Here is an 18,310-nt window from a genome sequence, read left to right as displayed (position 1 = left end):
GGAACTAGATGTTCATGCCCAGTCTTCCTTTGTAGCTTTTTGAAAGGGAAGAATTTCTAACAACCAAATCAGTCGCCTTTTTAAATGCAGGAGAACTGGAGTAAGGAAGCCTGTGAGCATGCATGCCTCCAAAATCCTGCAAATGCTCTTTCACTTAAATTTGTCTGAATAGCATAATCAGTCTTGTGTTTTACGATGCTCAGTTACTAGGAATTTAATTTTCATGTTTATAGATAATGTTTTCTGCCTATTTTGTGATGTATGCAGTGTGTCTCCTGTCAGTTTTCTCATGGTGTTTTAGTGTTTTAGCTTCATTTTTTTTTCCACAACATTGTACTCAACTTTATTATTGAGGTGTTTATTTCCTTTGCTTTCTAATGAGAAAGGGAAACTCTGCTAAACCTGCAGATTTTTCAAGACCGAGCAAGAGGTGCTTGAAGAGGGGAAGCTAGTGCTCAAGTTCACAAATCAAAATAGGCTTGTAGTTACAGCTTAACTGACGGGCCGGAGAAAAACTGTAGTTTATTTGGCAACAGGCTCATGCATACCCTCAGAAAAGTAAACTTTTCTGCCACAATCTCCAGATCTGTTTGGATAATGATAAAAAGATACTGGGCAAAATGCAAGAGTTCTGTGACTGTTTGCCCAGAGTATAAATATTTCAGACTTTGAGTGCTTGTGTGGCTTAAATGTTGCAGAAAGACTGTCTCAGTTATTTTTAGGTTGGGGGAGCAGGAAGAGTACTTGCTTCCTGTCTTCCCCTCCCCCAGGAACCTTGGGTACGTTAATGAGGAGAAGAAATATAGCAACCCCTGAGTTGGTTTACCAGTTCCTATTGAACAAGGTCAGTATGTTTCCTGACCTGCTTTGTGGAAGGAGTAGTACAGCCACTTAGACAGTATTCTCCCTTTTGAACCAGCACAAAGGCATCGAGAGTTTCAACTGAAACAAGTCCACAGTTTACTTGATAATTGCACGTGAATAGTCTCCAAAACAACGACCACTAAAGCTTATAACTAGAATTAGTCCTCTAGTTGCTGTTATGTGAACTTTGGTCCTATGCACAGGCATGACTAACTTCAGAAATCAGTGAAACTGAATACTCCAGTTCCTCTTGGTTATTGTAACATTAATATATTTAGGCAAGAACCACTAATGTCTTCACATCAGCTGTTGTTTCTCTTCTACATAGCTACAGATTCATCCTACTTGTAGGTGTTGGTACATATCCATGCCAGAAAACAAAGGAATGTGATAACTTGGTAACAGTACTTGTCCAGTTCAAGGTATAACCAGACTGCTTCACTTGGCAGTTCAGGGTTTTTTTGTTACTTTGATCCGTAGAGGCAAAATAAAAAGCTGTAGCAGTGCCTTGGATTTTTTCGTAACGGGGAGAGGCAAAAAATGCATTTGGTCCTGGTTACTGTCAATATTGTGTGAGACAATATAGTTGCTTGTTTTCCTGTTGCATGAGTATTGGCAGCAGTTCACAGGTGTTAACTTCGGGAGAAAAAGTGTCTGGGCCTATTGTATGGATCTCGTCGTTTGCCCTCAGTGTGCACATATGCTTCGTAAGTGATCACTCTTCTGACAAAAGCCAGTCTGCAGCAATCCACCTAGAAGTGCAGAGCTTCTTGGCACTGTGCAGCGTGTGCAGAACAGCCTTAGAATCACTCAGGCAAGAAGCAGAAAAGTACTAGCTTTGGCATGCAGAAATGTCCCCATGTGTGGAGCCAGGATAGAAACACTAGGCTTGTCCTGGCATGCTCCTCCAGCAGCTACACAGAAGTGTAGCTACACTACTATGCAGAGCTGTGCTTTTTTTTTTTTTTTTCCAGACTTCTGTGTGTTCTCCACTTATTTAGCAATGGTGGTTATGCTGTCTTTGGGGATATTGGTTTGCAGTTAGGTCTAGGGTTTTGTTTCATTTAAAGTTAAGATGTTAGAAGACTGAACAGCTCTTGCTGCTTACTTTGATCCTTCCTGCTGAAGCAGAAATTTTGTGGTGGTATTAGCTGCCTTGGGAAACAAACTGTGTATGAGAGGGGACCATCTGAGAATGTAATTTTTGATATGTTGAATTCTGGAGAAAATGGAGTGTCTGCTTACAGAGCCTTGCAATCTCTTGCATTACTAATTAGGCACAAGCAGTCAAATCTTAATCTGATGTCTGAATTATACTTACTCAGTTAAGAAGCTATAGCAGAGTATGTTTACTTGACTAGTGAGAAAGTTAAGCAATTCCAGTTGGCTTCAAATGCATTTTTAATTTGCTGATGAAGAATCAAGAGTTTTGATGCTAGTTCACCTTTTTTGTTAGTAGTTCTATGGACTTGTACAGTTTGCTCTGCAGGGGGTTCCCATTTTCTAACAGTTTTATTCAATGTAAAATGAATAATAAACTAAAATTTTTGTGAACACTTAGCTAGTTAAATATTGGTAGAAGTATCCCTATCAAAAGTTGAAAAGGAGCCTTTGTTATTAAACAGTATATAAATATAAGCTGAAGTGGTGAATCACATGAAAGATGAGCATAACTCAATATCCACTGCTTTCAGACAGGAGGGTCTGCACGCTGCAGCCAAGTTCTTTGTGGGTATTGAACAGTCTGAACATGAGGAGGGGCTGGTGCCTTCTCCTGTTCTTGATGAAGTTGTAGATAGTAGAATCGAGGCTGCAAGGTGAATTACGTTCCAGTTCTTGGTTTGATGCTTTAGAATAAAGCCTTTTGCTGCTTATTTGAGAAGTCACCAAAAAACTTGTCCAAGTTGTGAACCTTTCATGGGAAGAGAGTGTGTGGGGGGTGAGGTGGGGGTGGGGTGTGGTTTTAAGAAGCTTGTGTTTCAAAATAAACCTTTCACAATTCCTGCCTCTGGTCAGATTGTACATACTTCACATGTGTGAAACATGTGACTTAGCTAGGTATAATGTAGCCTGTTGGCATGTGTCCTTTGGAGGCTGAGAATAACATTATCTAGATCTAGAAGACTGGAGTAACTTTTTCATATAATGGTCACCCTGAGCTGCTCTAATCTGTGCATGAGCATGTATTACTGGTAGTTACTTCTAACTGTGCCAACATCTGAGAAGAAAGGAAAGAAGAAAAGCACATGGTTATAGCTTTCTGGTGGTGTTGAAGAATCAATAACAGGATGCAAGTGGTAGATTGATATATATATATATAATACACAGTAAGGCTAAAGGGAGTGCATTAAGATGAAATTAGGGATTTCCAATTAGGAAGATGGAACTGAAAGCTAGAGGAAAGGGGCTGGGGAAATTGGTGAGGTGAGATGATATCAAGAAAAAAAGTGTGGTGAGCTAATCCAAGAGTAAGGGAAGTGCCTATGGTGATGGGAGCCATTTTTAGAAATAGTGAAAGAGCAGGAAACCTTGCATGAGAACCTGCTGAAAGTTAATGTCTGTTGGCTAATGATACCTGTCATCAGGGAGTCAGTGCAGAAGTCTGGAGTCATGGGATAGCCAAAAACAGCACTGAGACAGCTGATGGGGTTTTCAGCTTGGCCTGTGGGCTGGAGGAGGAGTCATGGACCTGTGGTAGGTGGTTGGAAAAAAGACTGTAACTACTTAGGTAGTAACCTAGCTTAGTAATGAGTGATTAGCAGTAGGGCCATGTTCATCAAGGTGACTGGAGTTCAACTCAACCTTGAAACACAGCTTCTTCATGTGCCTGAACTAGGAAGCGTTATGCTGGGGCAGCTGTGGATGCCAGAGGCAATCATGCCGTGAGATGTTCTCTTTAGTTGCTCTTTACTAGTCCTATGGGCTGTTCTGGTAGCACAGTGTAGTGCTCCATCACCCCAGCTGCTGATCATTTGTGTGACTATGCTGTGAACAAAGGACTGATGTGCGTAATAAGGAGATCACTTCTTCCTACTCTTGTATTCAGTTTTTGAGTTGGGGCTGACTGTGGACCTAAGATTAGTCAAAATAGAGTCCTGGGGGGACTGTGTTTCACATCATGGAAAATCTCTGCCCACACTGCTGCAGAAACACCCTTCTCCTTTTTTCACTGTTTAACCACGTGAGTGGATTTCCAAAGCACATCAGTGCCTTGTGTCAGGGGCACAGTTAACAAGAAACCATTGGCTTGAGGAAAAGGCAGAGATGGGGCAAAGTCTTGTTCAAGGCATATTAAATATTACCATGAGACACTCTCAGCTGTAGTTTCATTGTTTTCTCACAATTTAACAAAACTATTCCTGTAGGAAACGTAGGCGGGATCTTTTACTGATAACGTGACAAGAAATAAATTAGGCAACAATATGCAGCCCATAATTACAAGCCATATAAAACAAGGGTGTCCAGTGGCCTAGGCAGTCTGTTCTGACTTTTCTCAACTTTCCCCTGTTTTCACAATGCTGCAAAACAACAGAAATGACTAGAACTGGATTTTCTGCGAGTGTGTGTCTTCTGAGCATCAAACACTTCTCATTTCATGGATTAAAACAATGCAATGAAATGAGCTTAATGACAGAGCAAGTCCTGCTTTTTCACAGACCTTTTTCTCCTACCCTCCCCTTGCCTTTCCATGGTAACTCTGGAACCTCATGAGTTACTAGTAATCCTGGCAGAGGCTAATGTTTACAACTCAGTCTGTTTTTTGAATACAGGCTTCAGTCTTCTCCAGCAAATTGAAACCAGATGGGAACGGCAGGGAGCAGAATGGAATTTATTTCTCTTATGTGGCTTGTGATGTTAACAAAACTCTTTGGGTATTTTTATTGTTATTTTGCCTGGAAAATGGCTTGTACCTTCTTTCTGTCCAGTCTCTGTAATGTGGAAGCCTACAGCACATACCCTAGCACATTGAAAGCTTTTGCTGAGATGTGTTGCTTTACTTCCACTGCAGTGACAGACTGTGGTATAATCCTATAACATTTTTGTGGGGTGTTTTGTGGCTTTTTTTTTCCAAGTAAAATGATCAAAACTAGTTAATCCATCCAGTTTTTTTTCTGCTGTTCTTGCACAGCCGATGGAGGTGAAATGCAATTGTTTTGCAACATCTAACAAGTCTTTTTTCTTTTCTCAACTACCCTAGGTGAAAGTACACTGAAGGAAGACTTGCTTAAATCTGAAGAGGGAGACAGGCTCAGTCACTCAAACTACAGTGGTTCCAGAATCTGTAATGTAGACAGGATAAGGATTTTTTTCTGTGCAGTTAATGCTGTGCCTTTTTTACTGGTTTCTCAGGGGAAAAGACTCAACATGTTGAATCACAGAGATGTTACTTCCTGCTGGGTTTTGGGATTTCCTTGCAGCTCTCCCCTCCATGGCTGCAGGAGATGTTTTTGCATAGAACATGTTCTAAGGCAGGAACTTGCTGGACATGAAGACAGAAGCCAACCAGTTCTGTGCTGAATGTAATAGTTTCTGACTCAAATTGTGTGGTAATTGTCAGAATATCATAGGGTGTTGTAAGAACTGCTGTGTTGAACATGGCTGAGGATTTATTCTTTCATAATTTGCCTAAATGAGTATAAGATGCTATCTGAATTAACATATGAAAGTGGGGGGAAAGATTTCTTGATGTTTTCTAGCCACTTGAAACCTGATTGTGTGCAAAAATAAATTTCAGTATGCTGAAGTAGTCATGGGTTTTTTGCCCACTTGCTCAATCTTAAGTCCCATTCTTTCTGATTTCCCACAGAAAGTAAGAAAAGCTACTTGCTGTAGCTTCAAAAATATTAACAAAATACTGTGAGCACTGGCAATATGATAGGGTTTCAAATTACTATCAATTTCACTAGGAATTAAAAACATGTAATCCTGGAAGTTATGGTAGTAAAATGATATCAAGTATTTTGACATACATACCTGCTTCATACAGCTTGCTTTCCTCATAGAAGAGAAGTATTCCTAGCAGCTTGTTACTGTACTGAGTTTCGGTGTCAAGTATAAGATTGGCACATTTACTATGAAGACAAACTTTAAGAGAATTCATATGAACTCTACTTCAGCAATTGTTTTTGATAAACCAGGTCTTGCAGCTCCAAGAGGCAAACAGGAAAGGGATGGAGGAGTTGTAGTTAAATTTGCAGGCAGATCAACTCCAGTTGGAGTTAAGCTCTCTGAATATGGAATAGTGTCAAACAGTGCAACACTCCTGTATCCCTTTTCTTCAAAAATGGCTTCAGATATGCTTTTTACCCTGCAGTGCTAGAGGAGAGTTCTGGATTTCTCTCTTGTGTTTTAACCTCTGCTGTACATTGTCCAATCCTTGTTCCGCAAACAGTTCCATTTGTTGGACTGTCCTCTGATGCTGTTTGGAGAAAAGAGAAAGAGTTGATCTATAGATGAGTATCTAAAATATGGGACTTCAGAGGACTGCCTGACGTATTTAAACCTAATGACTTAGGTTTAACATCTAGAAAAGCCACTTCACAGGATAACCCTTCCCAGCACATTCCATGATAATGTTTCCAGTGCCTTTGAGTTTTTGTCCTGGGCTCTAATGATCCTAGGATGTGAACTGTCCCCTAAAACACTATCAGAAGTGCAACTTCTGATATAATTTTAAATAAGTGAATCTTCCATCCCTTGATGTAGTTCTTGCTGGATTAAAAAAAGTCCATGTGTTTTAATTAGGTACAGTCTGTGTGCCTAATTTGATGTAAAAAATGCTTGAAAAAATATTAATGAAAATTTTCCCTAATGGTGGATGAGAGACATGTAAACTACTGTTAGACTCTGTGTGTGTGTGACTGACTGTTTGTTAAAGGAAAAGCATGTTTTCAGAGTGTGGTTTTTGGACTTCCAGACAGATTACACAAACTCAAGGAGGCCCAGCCCACATCCTGTGTAGAAAACCAGCTCACAGAAATGCTCATTGTTCTTCAGGGTTATAAGTCACTGTATTTTGGGCCTCCCTTGTATTTCAAAATATTGTATGGAAAATACTAATGCAAAGGAGCCACAGCAGCTTAACAAGTGCTTGGTCCTGCCAGGTACTGAGCACTGTGCTCTTACCAGCAGGCTGGGGGACGGGGATTAAAACATTAGGCTCCCTGGCTAGAGAACAAAGAGTTTGTGTTGGTAAAAGTAGCTGAGAGTATTTATCAGGTGAGTAAATCAATTGATAATTCACATACTTTCAACCTGAAAGTTTTTTGTGTGCAGCCATGCCAGTATTTACTATCCTGGAGTGGGAGTTACAGGATATGAAGTTTTCTTCAAGCAGGGTGAGTTCTCCATGACACTGATTCACCTCTGCTCAGTCTTCACTGCAGAAAGAGAGAATGTGGGGTGTCCAGATCTGATACCCCACCAGGAAGTGCTTAGTGTTTCTGAGTCTCTACCCATGCTTATTGCTGGGTTGTGTTTTTCAGCCTGCAAGCTAATGGACCTATTCATGAAGGGAGCTACCAAGTCAAAACCACTAAAACCTATTGACTCTTCCCTTTTTTGAATGTTCATTATCATCTTGGAGGTTATTTTTTAAAAAGCTGAGGTGCTTTCATTTTTAACTTTTAAACAGGAATAGTGTTCCAATGTTAATTTTAAACCACTTGTATTATGTTTTCCTTACTTCAAAAAAGCAACAGCTTATATTTTTTGCTAGAGTTCAGTACCCATTTAAGACTAAAATATTTGTTACGATAATACAGATGTATCTAAGCAGAAGGCTGCCACGAGGGTGCCCTGCTTTTCTACAGCCCGCTGAAAGGAATCACTTCCCTTTAGTCTCTGCCAGTCTCCTGACTGTGCAGCACTCCCAAAACATGTGGACCATAAAATGGGATTATAGGGGAGGCATTCAAGTAAACAGAAGTTCCCTTGGGATGAGATTTGCTTTTTCATGCAGAGCTGCTGTGTGCTATAGCCTGGCACTGGAGTGAACTCTCTTGGTGACCCCAAGGGTGGGAGAGCACCCAGGCCATCCTCGTGTTTCGGGAATAGTTTCTCCTAGCCCAATAAAGTCCTCCTTTGCAGTGTTTTTGGAAGGACACACCCAAGTGCAAGTTTCTTTCTGTGTCTCTTCAGTGTCTCTTTGTAACAATAAATGACCGGTCTCATGATGCAGCTACAGCTGCCAGAAATCTGCAGTGAATGTACAGCTGTATCAGTCATTAATTGCACAGTATTGCTGAAGCAGCCCAATGCTTTTGTGAGATGTGTTCAAGGGTAAGTAGCTGCTTAAAGATAAAAACCTTTGTGCTTCCATAGAAGCACACAGTTACATTGGTGGATAATACTGTATTTCTGTGATTGCATGGTCCTGTTCAGCCTGAAAGTATGCAACCTGGGCAGGCTCAGTCTGCAATTTGAGTACTTACGAATTCTTTGTTGAGACTAAATTGTGTTGGCCTCAGCAGGGAGCATTTCCAGACCATCCATCCTGGCCTAAATAAGTCATTGTTGCTCCACAGGATGATGCTGTGTGGGATATCAGGGCACAAAGCCTTCAGACTTGTGTTCATTTCACTGTAGCTATGTTTCATATTTTGAAAGAACTCGCCACAAATGGATGTTGACCTTCTGTCTCTCCAGTGGCTGCTAGTCACCAGAAGAACAATTCAGTCAGTAGTGTTCCCCTTATCATAGACTCATAGAATGGTCTGATTGGAAGGGATCTTAAAGATATCTAATTCTACCCCCTGCCATGGACAGGGACCCCTTCCCCTGCACCAAATTACTCAGGGCCCCATCCAGCCTGCCCTTGCACACTTCAGAGGTGGGACATCCGCAGCTTCTCTGTACAGCCTGTTCTTGTGTTTCACCACTCTCACACTAAAGTATTTCTTCCTGATACCTAATCTAAACTTGCCCTCTTTCAGATTGAAGCCATTCCCCCTTGTCCTATCACTACATGCTCTTGTAGGAAGTCCCTTTCTGGTTTTTCTGTAGGGTCCCTTCGTATACTGGAAGACTCCTTGTTGCCATTAGCAAGGCTTCAGATGCTGGTGGCCTTGTCTTGGCTTCCTGGAGGTGCTGCTCTGTACCACAGCATGGCTGCTTTTGTGCAGGGGGAAAGCTGCAATTGTAAATACTGTCCTTAAAAGAGCAGGAATTCATAAATTCCCTTAGGTGCCTGTATTCCAGATGTGGCCTGTGCTTATGTCCTTGATGTGCTACTGGGTGTTAGTGAGGAATATGATAAGAGATCCCTCCAGACTGGAGGACTGCCCTCTACATTTGGTCAGCCTTATTTGTACTGACTTTAACTTTCTTTAGAGGTGACTCAGAACAGAAACTGTTAATCTTCTTGTAATTGTGAAGCTTTGAACCAATAGCAGCAGTGAGAATTTTCAGTTATCTGAAGAAATGCATACATCAGAAATTTTTGGGTTTTTTCTGCACCTGGTACAAAGAAGTAGAACGGCCCTGGGAAGTGGCAAGACAACCCAGTTCCTGCTGCTGTCAAAAGCAGCACATCCATTCATTTGTGTACCTCCTTTTGTAACCAAAGCACAGAATTATTTGCTATGGGTTCTAAACCAGGAGTCGCTATTCTTTCTCTTGTTTGGTTTCTTTTTAAAGCCTTTTGGCTTTATTGGGGAGCATGCTTACAAAATTAAGGCAGGTAAATTTGGGGCCTGTATCTCACACCACAGGTGACTGCACTCAGGAGTAATGTCATTGTCACAGCTGTACACAGCTTTTTTTTCTAGAGGGTCAGATTCTCTGCCGTCATATATATGTTGGATATAAATGAAAGAAAGGCTGACTTAATTTGATGGCAGACTGTTAATAAGAGTAGTGGTTATTTGAAGACTGCTTAATCCTATTTAAGGTTGGGATTTTTTTGGAAAGTCTGATTTATGGGTGTATTTTGTACCAGCACCCATTTAAGAGCTGGGTCTGAATAAATCTGTCATTTGCTGCATCTCCATTGGTATTTTCATCACATCTTAACTGTATGAGAGTTAAACAGGATCATTAAATAAAATTTTCTGAAGGTCAAGGAGCTGAATTAATATTTTTAATACCTGCAGGTTTTAGGAAAACATGCTGAATTATGAGGGGAAGTACCAACTTATTTAATAACTGTATTTTTCTAATAAATATAGATGATATAACTGCAGGGAACTGAAAATGTCATGTCAGTAACAGTAGCACCTGCTTGTATTTAATTTAATTTGTGTGTGGGATTGTTTATGTTGTAGAAAATGGCAGTTTAGGAACAAGCTTTTGGGGGGAATGATACGTTGCCAAGGCTGCAATATTTTGTATTACACTGTACAGACGCTGTATCATAACTCAGAGTATTTGTTAGCTTCCTTCCCTTTGCAGTGCACCTGCTTACCACTGCTGTCAGGAAGGTGAAGTTGCAGTGAGCTGGGTCAGCAGGAGAAACCTCACTTTCCTTGCAGTGTTTGATCAATGCCTGTGTAGCTCTGTGAATGACTTGTTACAGAGTCAAGTAGGTGCCAGTGCAAGGGAAGCAGGAGGGGCAATTTCCTGATTTGGCAGCAGTTGGCAGTCAGATTGGCTTTATGATTTCATGAAGTCCTGTCTGTAAGTTATGCCCCCATCTGTAACTATCTGGAAAGCCGTGGTTGTTGAAGGCTTTGCTTCCCTGCTGCCAAGTGGCACCCATCTCCTGAGCAGTGCCACTGTTGGTCAGCTGCTTGACAAAAAGGTAGGTAGGGGACACAGACTTGGCTGTCTGTGAGCTTCTAGGATCTGGTTAGAGATTTCTATGACTGATGGAGGGAGAACTGCTTAACATGTCAAGTTCAAATGGGCCTGTGTGTTCACATTACAAGATGAAATATGTGACTCAAAAGAAGCATTAGCTCAGACCTGGGCAGCTGCAATGTTCTGTAAAATAAAAGAATCCACATAGTAGAAAGACAGATACAGGAATGCCTTGCCAAGACAGTTGGTAATGCACTATTACCAACTGTAACACAGGGGAAGGAAAAAAAAAAAAGGGGGAGATTTAGCAATCCCAGGCAGTTTATTTGGATCATTAGACTGGTGTCAGAGTACTGTGAAATTTTTGGACTGGGGTAAGACAGTAGAAGGTCACCATCACCTTGGAAAAAGAGAAAAAAAGGCCCCAAGCAGTGTCTCTCCAAGAACCTGGCTTTTTACTATCTGCTGTTACAAGTGACACTAGAAATTACTAAAACTGGAAGAAATTAGACAAACCAAACCCTTTCTTGTTTTCTGGTTAGCGCCATTGTTAGCATTCTTGGCAGAACTTCACAGACACTTTCTGTGGTTTTTCTGCTTGGCTGCACTTCCTGTCTCGTTTATTGGCATAATGATGTCATTCTCACACACCACTGGGGAGGAGCACAGTGGTGGGCTCTGCCCCAACTCCTGCAAGAAAAGCTTTTCGTGCCCCTGCAAGAAGACCTTGCTCCTGTTCTGATGGCTAAAATCCAAATGGAAGATCCCTTTTGTGAGCCTCCCTTGGATGGAAGTGGGTGGCAGAGCAGGAGGAAGAGGCAGGAGAAGTGCCATGTCATGTCATCTTTAGTAGGAAGCTCCTTACAGGAACATCTGCGTTCAGCTAATATGGGTGAGCACCTGGAGCCTGCGTAGCTCTGTGTGCGCCTTCAGAGCCTGTGTGGTGCTGTAGAAGTGAAGGCAGGGGTAGGGAATATCCTTTCCCTAAGCAAACAACGCAGTGAAAAGCAGGAATGAGAGCTTCAAACACATCCCTGCTCCTCTGGCTGGGCAGCCCTGCTCTTGGGAGGAAAGCACTGAGAAAGTCCTGTTTGCCCAGTGCTCTTTCATAGCCCAGAAGAGCAGCAGGGTTTGTTTCTCTGGTTCTCCTGCCTGTCCCAAGAAGGCAGCACAGATCAAGCAGTTTGTCCTTGAGGGATGTTGCTGCGGGAGAGAGAGGAATGTGGCTTCAAGAGGGGGAGCAGGTGGCTCTGCAACCCTGGGGAGCAGCCTGGGCCTGCTCCTTGGTGAGGTCTGTACCTGTGCACAGGCTGGGTTGTGCTGTGTAAGCTCCATTATGCAGGGAGCTTTAAAGTGGTAGAAATCGGTGTGTTAAAATGAACTTGGGAAAACTTAAATGTGGCTCAAAGGGGCTCTTCCAGCATGAGTCATCTGCAGCTGTGGAGCAGCCCTGGGCAGAGCCTTCTTCCCCACTGCTGAATGGAGCTGTCAGAGTGCTGGGAGCCAGGGCAGGGAGGAAAAAGACCCCAATTCATTTCCGAACAAGGTATGCATGGGAGAATTCCCCACGGGGGCACTGGTGAGGGCTTGTGGCTCTGTTTTTCAGTCCCTCAGCTCCACATAAGAACGTTTGCAGCTTGAAACACCCTAAGCCCATCCCCAGGAAGCAGACAATGGTGTTGATATGCCTGTTGCTGCAGAGGAAGTGGCTTCTGTTATAACCAACAAGCAATCTGCCAAAGTCCATATTTGGGTGGTTGCCAGAATAAATTTGACATAAACTATTTTGTCTCTTTGGCTTTTGTCTTGTCTGGAAATGTTCCTTTTGCTTCCTAACATTAAAATCTCACCTGTGGCATACACACACCCTCCCCCTCCCCCAACAAAAAAGTAATACAGACTTCGAAATTTTTCATACAGAACCCAGTCTTTATTTAACAGATGATGAAAATATTCTTAAATGCTTTCAGGAGGGTAGCAAAACTGAAGATAAACCAAAACTGAAGCTATGGTGTTGCTCAGGGCTTTTGTGATGCTGTTGGAAATATGACATATTGCAGAAAAGACAGTCTGTGGAAGTTGGACTCGAGATGTTGGAGGCATTAGGCGCCCTCTTGTGCTGTTTTTCTGGGAGCAGTGTAAGGTGAGCAGCTTCCCGGGAGCAGAGGCTGAGCCAAGCTTCAGCCTTGGTTTTAGTTTAGTTTGGGGGGTAACTGGTGTGTGCTTTGGCACATAATCATGATCCAGCATGGTTCTGATGGGTAGGAGTTGTTGGTGGGTCTGCAAACTTCACCCTAGCTATACAGTGTGGCCATTAAAAATGAAGCTTTGAACAGAAAAAAAGAGACTGAGACTTATATCTTCCAAAAGACAAAAATAAATCTTTAGATTCACACAAAAGTAGCAATGTCTGCTAAGTACTAAATTTCTCTGATGGGCCAGATTTTAAGTTGAATTTCAAACTGACTGTTAATAATGTGATGCAAGTTTAGATTCTTGTTTGTTGGTAGATTGTGCTGTATGTTTATAATCATTCACCTCTTTGGGCTGTAATAGTATCAGGAAAATGTGCTGCATCTCCTTGGAAGTCAGTTGTGGATCTAGTCGCATACTTTTTCAGATTGCTCGCTGCAATTGTCTGAAAATACCTAATTTCTCCAGATACCAGACCATAAGCAGAAGTGCAAACTTCAGTGTAAATGAGGTACATCAATTTGCAAAGTTAACTAAAAAGCTATGTCAGATCTGAAAACATGGGTCTTTGGTGACTTAATGCCTGAAGAAACAAATTTCACCATTTTTTGATCTGTAGTGCTCAAAGTCACTCAAAGGACACAAACATCATCATTTTTCTGGCCTGATGCAAATTCTCAAACTTACTGGTACCTCCAGGATGCAAACACAACTAGGCATGACGTGCCTTGCCAGCACTTTTCTGGCTCTTTGGAGATTAAAGATGTTGCTTATTTCAGTCTTATTGACCCAGAGCACTTTTAGAGTGGGCTACCTGTCATTCTGTGACAACACTTATAGCAAAATAGTATTTCTATCAGATTTCTCTCTGCATGAAAGCTCCTGAGGATTATGACCATTTCACAGAGCAGCAGCTAGGATATAAAAGGAATGTGATTGTGCTGGGCCTGGCTGAGGCCCATCTGCCTTTTACTGATCCTTTCTGCAGCAGACACTGTAAGCTGGTGCCTTGATAAAAGCCTAGCAGAGCAAGTATAAATGCTTCTTCCTGGACTGCTGTCCCAGCTTCCAACAGTTTTAATGTCCTGAGCTGAATGTGGAGTTTGTTCATTTAGCAAACCTTGATAGATTTAATTCCCAAGATTTTTCCAGTCCTCCACTGAGCTAATACTAAACTTTTGCATTCACAGCAACCTTGTTGCACTGATGAACTTGGTCCATTGAGAGCACTGACCCTCTTGTCTCCTGTCTCCTGTTTTTAACAATTACATGCCTCAGAAGGACCATCTCATGACCATACCTGATGCTGTGTGAAAAATAATCCAGACTGACATTTCAGAATCAGTGGAGTACTGCAGGAGTGGGGGTGTGGAAGTACCCTTCCTTTGCCCACTGAAGTCTTTGTGCTTACATTTTGTCTCTGTGAAGAGGATGGGGAAAGTCTTAAGACAGAGATTAAGAGAGAAAAAGTTTCTTAAAATAGTTTTTGTGGGTATTTTGTGAAGTACTATGTGAAGCTCTTCAAGAGGCACAGGACTTCACTTGTGTGGTTTGCATAGCAAAATAGCTAATGTAAATGAATTCAGAGAGAAATCTCCCAAGCAAAATCAGCCATTCCTGAGAACAAAATGTTGTCATTAATAATTAGACCAAAATGTGTGGTCATTGTTGTCTTCTGTTAACCCTAAAGACCTTAAAATATCAACAAAAGGCTCCTTGTGGCTACACAGCTTTACATCAGTGTTTAAAAATTTTACAGTGCCAGGTCTGATGTAGCTGCTGGGGAAAGATCATTCACAGATTTAGTCCTAAATTGCCCAATGAAATGAAGCAAAATATGAGAAAGGAGAAAAAAATGCTCAAACAAATCCAGCATCTTGGGAGTAAGTCATCTTCATAGTTTTTCTCAACATCTGAATTACTGCTAAATGAATACAGGAGCAACAATTTGCAGAAGACTGTCAGCTGTACTGTAATGTTTTGATAAAACAGAGAAATGCTCATATAAGCCATAGGCCTGATAAGTCTGTGTGCACTGAGCATGTACAAGAACTAATATGGCTGAAGTACATGAGCAAAACTTTGTAAAAGACTGAATTCAAGTTGCTGCTTCACATCCTATTCTGCTGTTTCACAGGAGGTGTGTATATATGCTTTTCCCTAAAATATACAATGATGTAGGAGAAAAGATAGTCAGTGCTCACAATGGACCAGATTCATCAGTGCAACAAGGATGCTGTGAATGCAGAAGTTTAGGATAACACAATTTATGACTGAACTGAAGAGTAACAGGAAAAATTTACAGGAAGAAGGCAGGGGGCAGGCAAGAGTGCGTGTAGCAGAGCTGCTGGCTTGCAGCAATCCTTATTCAATATTGCAGCAGTTAACTCCTGCCTTTTAAAAAAGGAACTGTTTAATTCCACTTTCCTAGATGTGTCCAGGAGCCAACTCTGAGCTCTGACTATTGCCACATTCTGTCCTTGCGTGCGAGATTATATTTCCCGATAAGCATGAATAGAGTTCAAATGAATCTATCAATAATCAGTGGAAAGGATGTCATAATGCAAAGTCTGATACTGTACAAAAATATACAAGTCCTTGAAAACATTTATTTGGAAAGGAACTGCTTTATTCTTAACATAGCTGCAGGTCTGGCAGCAACAGCTCATGAAGAGGTGTGGGAATTAGCTGAACAGACTCCCTGCTGGCAAGGAGAGCTAGGAGGCTGTATGGTACTGATAGGAGACTCCTCATTTTTAAGTCCCAATGGGTAAAGGAAGGTAAATGATTTTTCTTTGCTGATGAAACACATTGTGAGGCAAAGCCACAATCGAGAAGGAAAAAATAAGTGTTGAATGGAAATAAAATCTCTAAACTCAAGTGAAATAAGGTATGTAAGATTCTGGTTTCTTTTAAGTTGTCATAATCTCTTAGTTCATCACAATGAATTCAGCTAAAAGATGTATGAGGAAGGTGGGGAAAGGAAGAGATGGCTGAAAATGAAACACACATTTTTAATTGCTCTATTCCTAATTCTTTGATGTGGATCTGCTTGTAATTAAGCTAAACTATTTTCAATTGAATTTTTCTTTGAAGTATTTGCAGCAATGCAGAGTATGTGTGGTACTGTGCTGAGCCTAAGGAAAGGGCAAACAGAAATTCTCCCTTGTCCTGTGAATGCCACAGTCTCTCTAAGGACTCCCATGACTACTAAGCGGGCACTTTTCCCAAAATCTTCATTTTGACAGCATCATTTATAGGGAACTTAAACAGCACTCTGTAATGATGCCCTCTGGTGACTCCAAGAATTTTTACACTATAATGAAATAAAAAACAAGATGGAATTTGGGCTGCTAAGTGCAAGCTGGACTATTCATTAAAGATTAATGAGCAAATCAGAGCTCCTAGAGCCCAATCGGGTACTATATATAAGCCATACACATACAGAGGTTCAGGACTGCCTCCAAGTGTAGGAGCAGAGCTGTAATGTGTAAGACAGTCTCTCACCAACCATGCAAGTGATCTCTTGTACATTAATGATAAAAAACCTGCCTTTTGGCACTGCAAATTGATAATTTCTACTGCTTAGAGAAAAGATGAAATAAAAAGACTTCTTGAACTTTTCTTGAGGCAGAGAATGTGGAGAATATTAATTGATTGTATGAAATCCTAGAAATTAACCAGCTGTGCAAAGGAATGTCTCTTGTTTATTCTGCACTTACTGTGGCTGCCACGTAGTCTCTGGAAAGCTGATTTCTTCCATGCACTGTTTCCTCTCTGGATATTGCTTTTTATATGCACAATCTGTCTGCAGCATCTAATACCTCTACATTTACAGCCCATCATTTCCCCACCATGCAGGCACACATGACTAGCGTTGTACTGACTCTGGAGCCCGTGGTTCTTCCTCTGTTCTGGTTGAAAAGGACTCTTTATTTGCAGGGTTGTGTTATTTTACAGCTGGATCTGCGGTTGTATAGTGTCTGCAGACTAGTGGAGATGGAAGGAAACAAGTAATTGTGGCAGGGAATGGATGGAGTAGGTGTGGGCAGCCCCTTCAGTGTTGCTTCTGTTTTAAATCATGACTGTGAACCTTTGTCCTGATCCATATGGATGCAACACTGGCAAAGTAATGAGATTAACAGAACGCCATTCACAAGCAGATACAAGCAAGGTAATGAATAGGGGATAAATAAAAAAAAACCCAAAACAAACAAACCCAAACAAAACAAAAAAGCAAAAACAAACTACAACAAAAAACCAAAACAGAAAAAACCCCAAAACAAAAAAAAAAACCCAACCCAAAACAAAACGTAAAAAACCCCAAAACTGTGTTAATAAGTTTGTATGAGGTATGAAGTATTAACTGATTACTTCACCTTTTTTAACTGAATTCAAATTAGGCTTATACTCCCAATAACTGTATCTGTAACTCCTCTGCTTTTAAGCCCTCTTCCCCCATGTCGTGCTTGGGAGAGGATGCATCTCTTCCCATTCATGTCTTTTGCACAACAGCCCCTTAGGCATAGTGTAGATCAGCTGGGTTTTATGCATATTTTCTCTAAGAAAAACTAAAGGAGTAAACAAAATATTTGTTCTGACAAGATGCCTACTTTGATCATAAATGTTAAAATCAGGAGGTGCAAGTATGGGAAGTTCTTACTTCCCAAACAGTATAATCTGTAGAATCTTCTTCATTAACTTCTTCATTAGGCCTGTAATTTCCCTTTCAACTGCAGTTTGTATTTTAGAAAAATACCTTATCTTGATTTTACAGGCCATTTAGTATTTGTAGAGGACTGTGTGCTATCATTTTTAGGTCTGATAATGCATCAGGGAAGAGCAGTTTTTCTGTACTAGCATTTGCAGTGTTTCAGTGTACGTGTCTTGCAGTCACACAGTGCTTTCTCCTGCCTGAACAGTTACCCACGTTCTTTGAGGAGGAGAATATACCCTTTGATAATTGATACATCTTTAGTGCAATATCCATGAATGTAGCACACCAAAATTAGTACTTTTCTTAGTGGCCATGCCCAGCCTTTCATTTCTAGCTAAGTGATGTTTCAAAGAGCCCCTGCTTCCTTCATGATCAAAATTAGAGTTGCTTACTCTGTCTGCTGGCCTGCTGATTCTTTCACACAGGCTCATGTAGCTCAACCAGTTGTCTTCAAGCTCCTCTTTCTTATTGCAAATTTATGATCACCATGGTGTACTTGAGCAGTGATTTTTGCTGTGCCCAACCATCTTCCTCCGTAAAGGAACTTCATTGCTCTTCAAATTAGCCTCAGTGAAGCTGTCAGGCTCACTGCTCTGTCTTCATCAGCTGGGAACTGATCAAAGGTATGTGTGATGTCTTGTGCTTTCCACAGTCTGACAGCCTTTGAGATCATGAAAACAGCAGTAGAAGGAGACATGGGTTTTGGTATGGTTGTATGCCTGACTGGTTGTAGAATATTGTCTATTTGTGCATATTTTTTAGCTGTACAGTAGGTCTGTTATACAGTCTGCTGTCACA

General features: G+C 41.3%; 1 long non-coding RNA gene across 5 annotated transcripts in view; it reads left to right on the top strand.

Annotated features, from left to right (window-relative positions):
• The window catches only part of LOC119708687, a 52,185-nt gene that overhangs the window by 9,595 nt on the left and 24,280 nt on the right, over positions 1 to 18,310 (top strand). For 3 of the 5 annotated variants that reach the window (XR_005259141.1, XR_005259143.1, XR_005259140.1), the window contains exon 2: positions 5,063 to 18,135. The exons of the other annotated variants lie outside the window; for them this stretch is intronic. This is a non-coding gene — a long non-coding RNA (uncharacterized LOC119708687). The remainder of the gene's footprint in view (positions 1 to 5,062; positions 18,136 to 18,310) is intronic. 5 annotated transcript variants of the gene reach the window in all.

This window comes from Motacilla alba, chromosome 1A (assembly GCF_015832195.1).
Source record: "Motacilla alba alba isolate MOTALB_02 chromosome 1A, Motacilla_alba_V1.0_pri, whole genome shotgun sequence".
Lineage (NCBI taxonomy): Eukaryota > Metazoa > Chordata > Aves > Passeriformes > Motacillidae > Motacilla > Motacilla alba.
The sequence above is the reverse complement of the archived record's forward strand: the minus strand, read 5'-3'. Positions and strand labels throughout refer to the sequence as shown.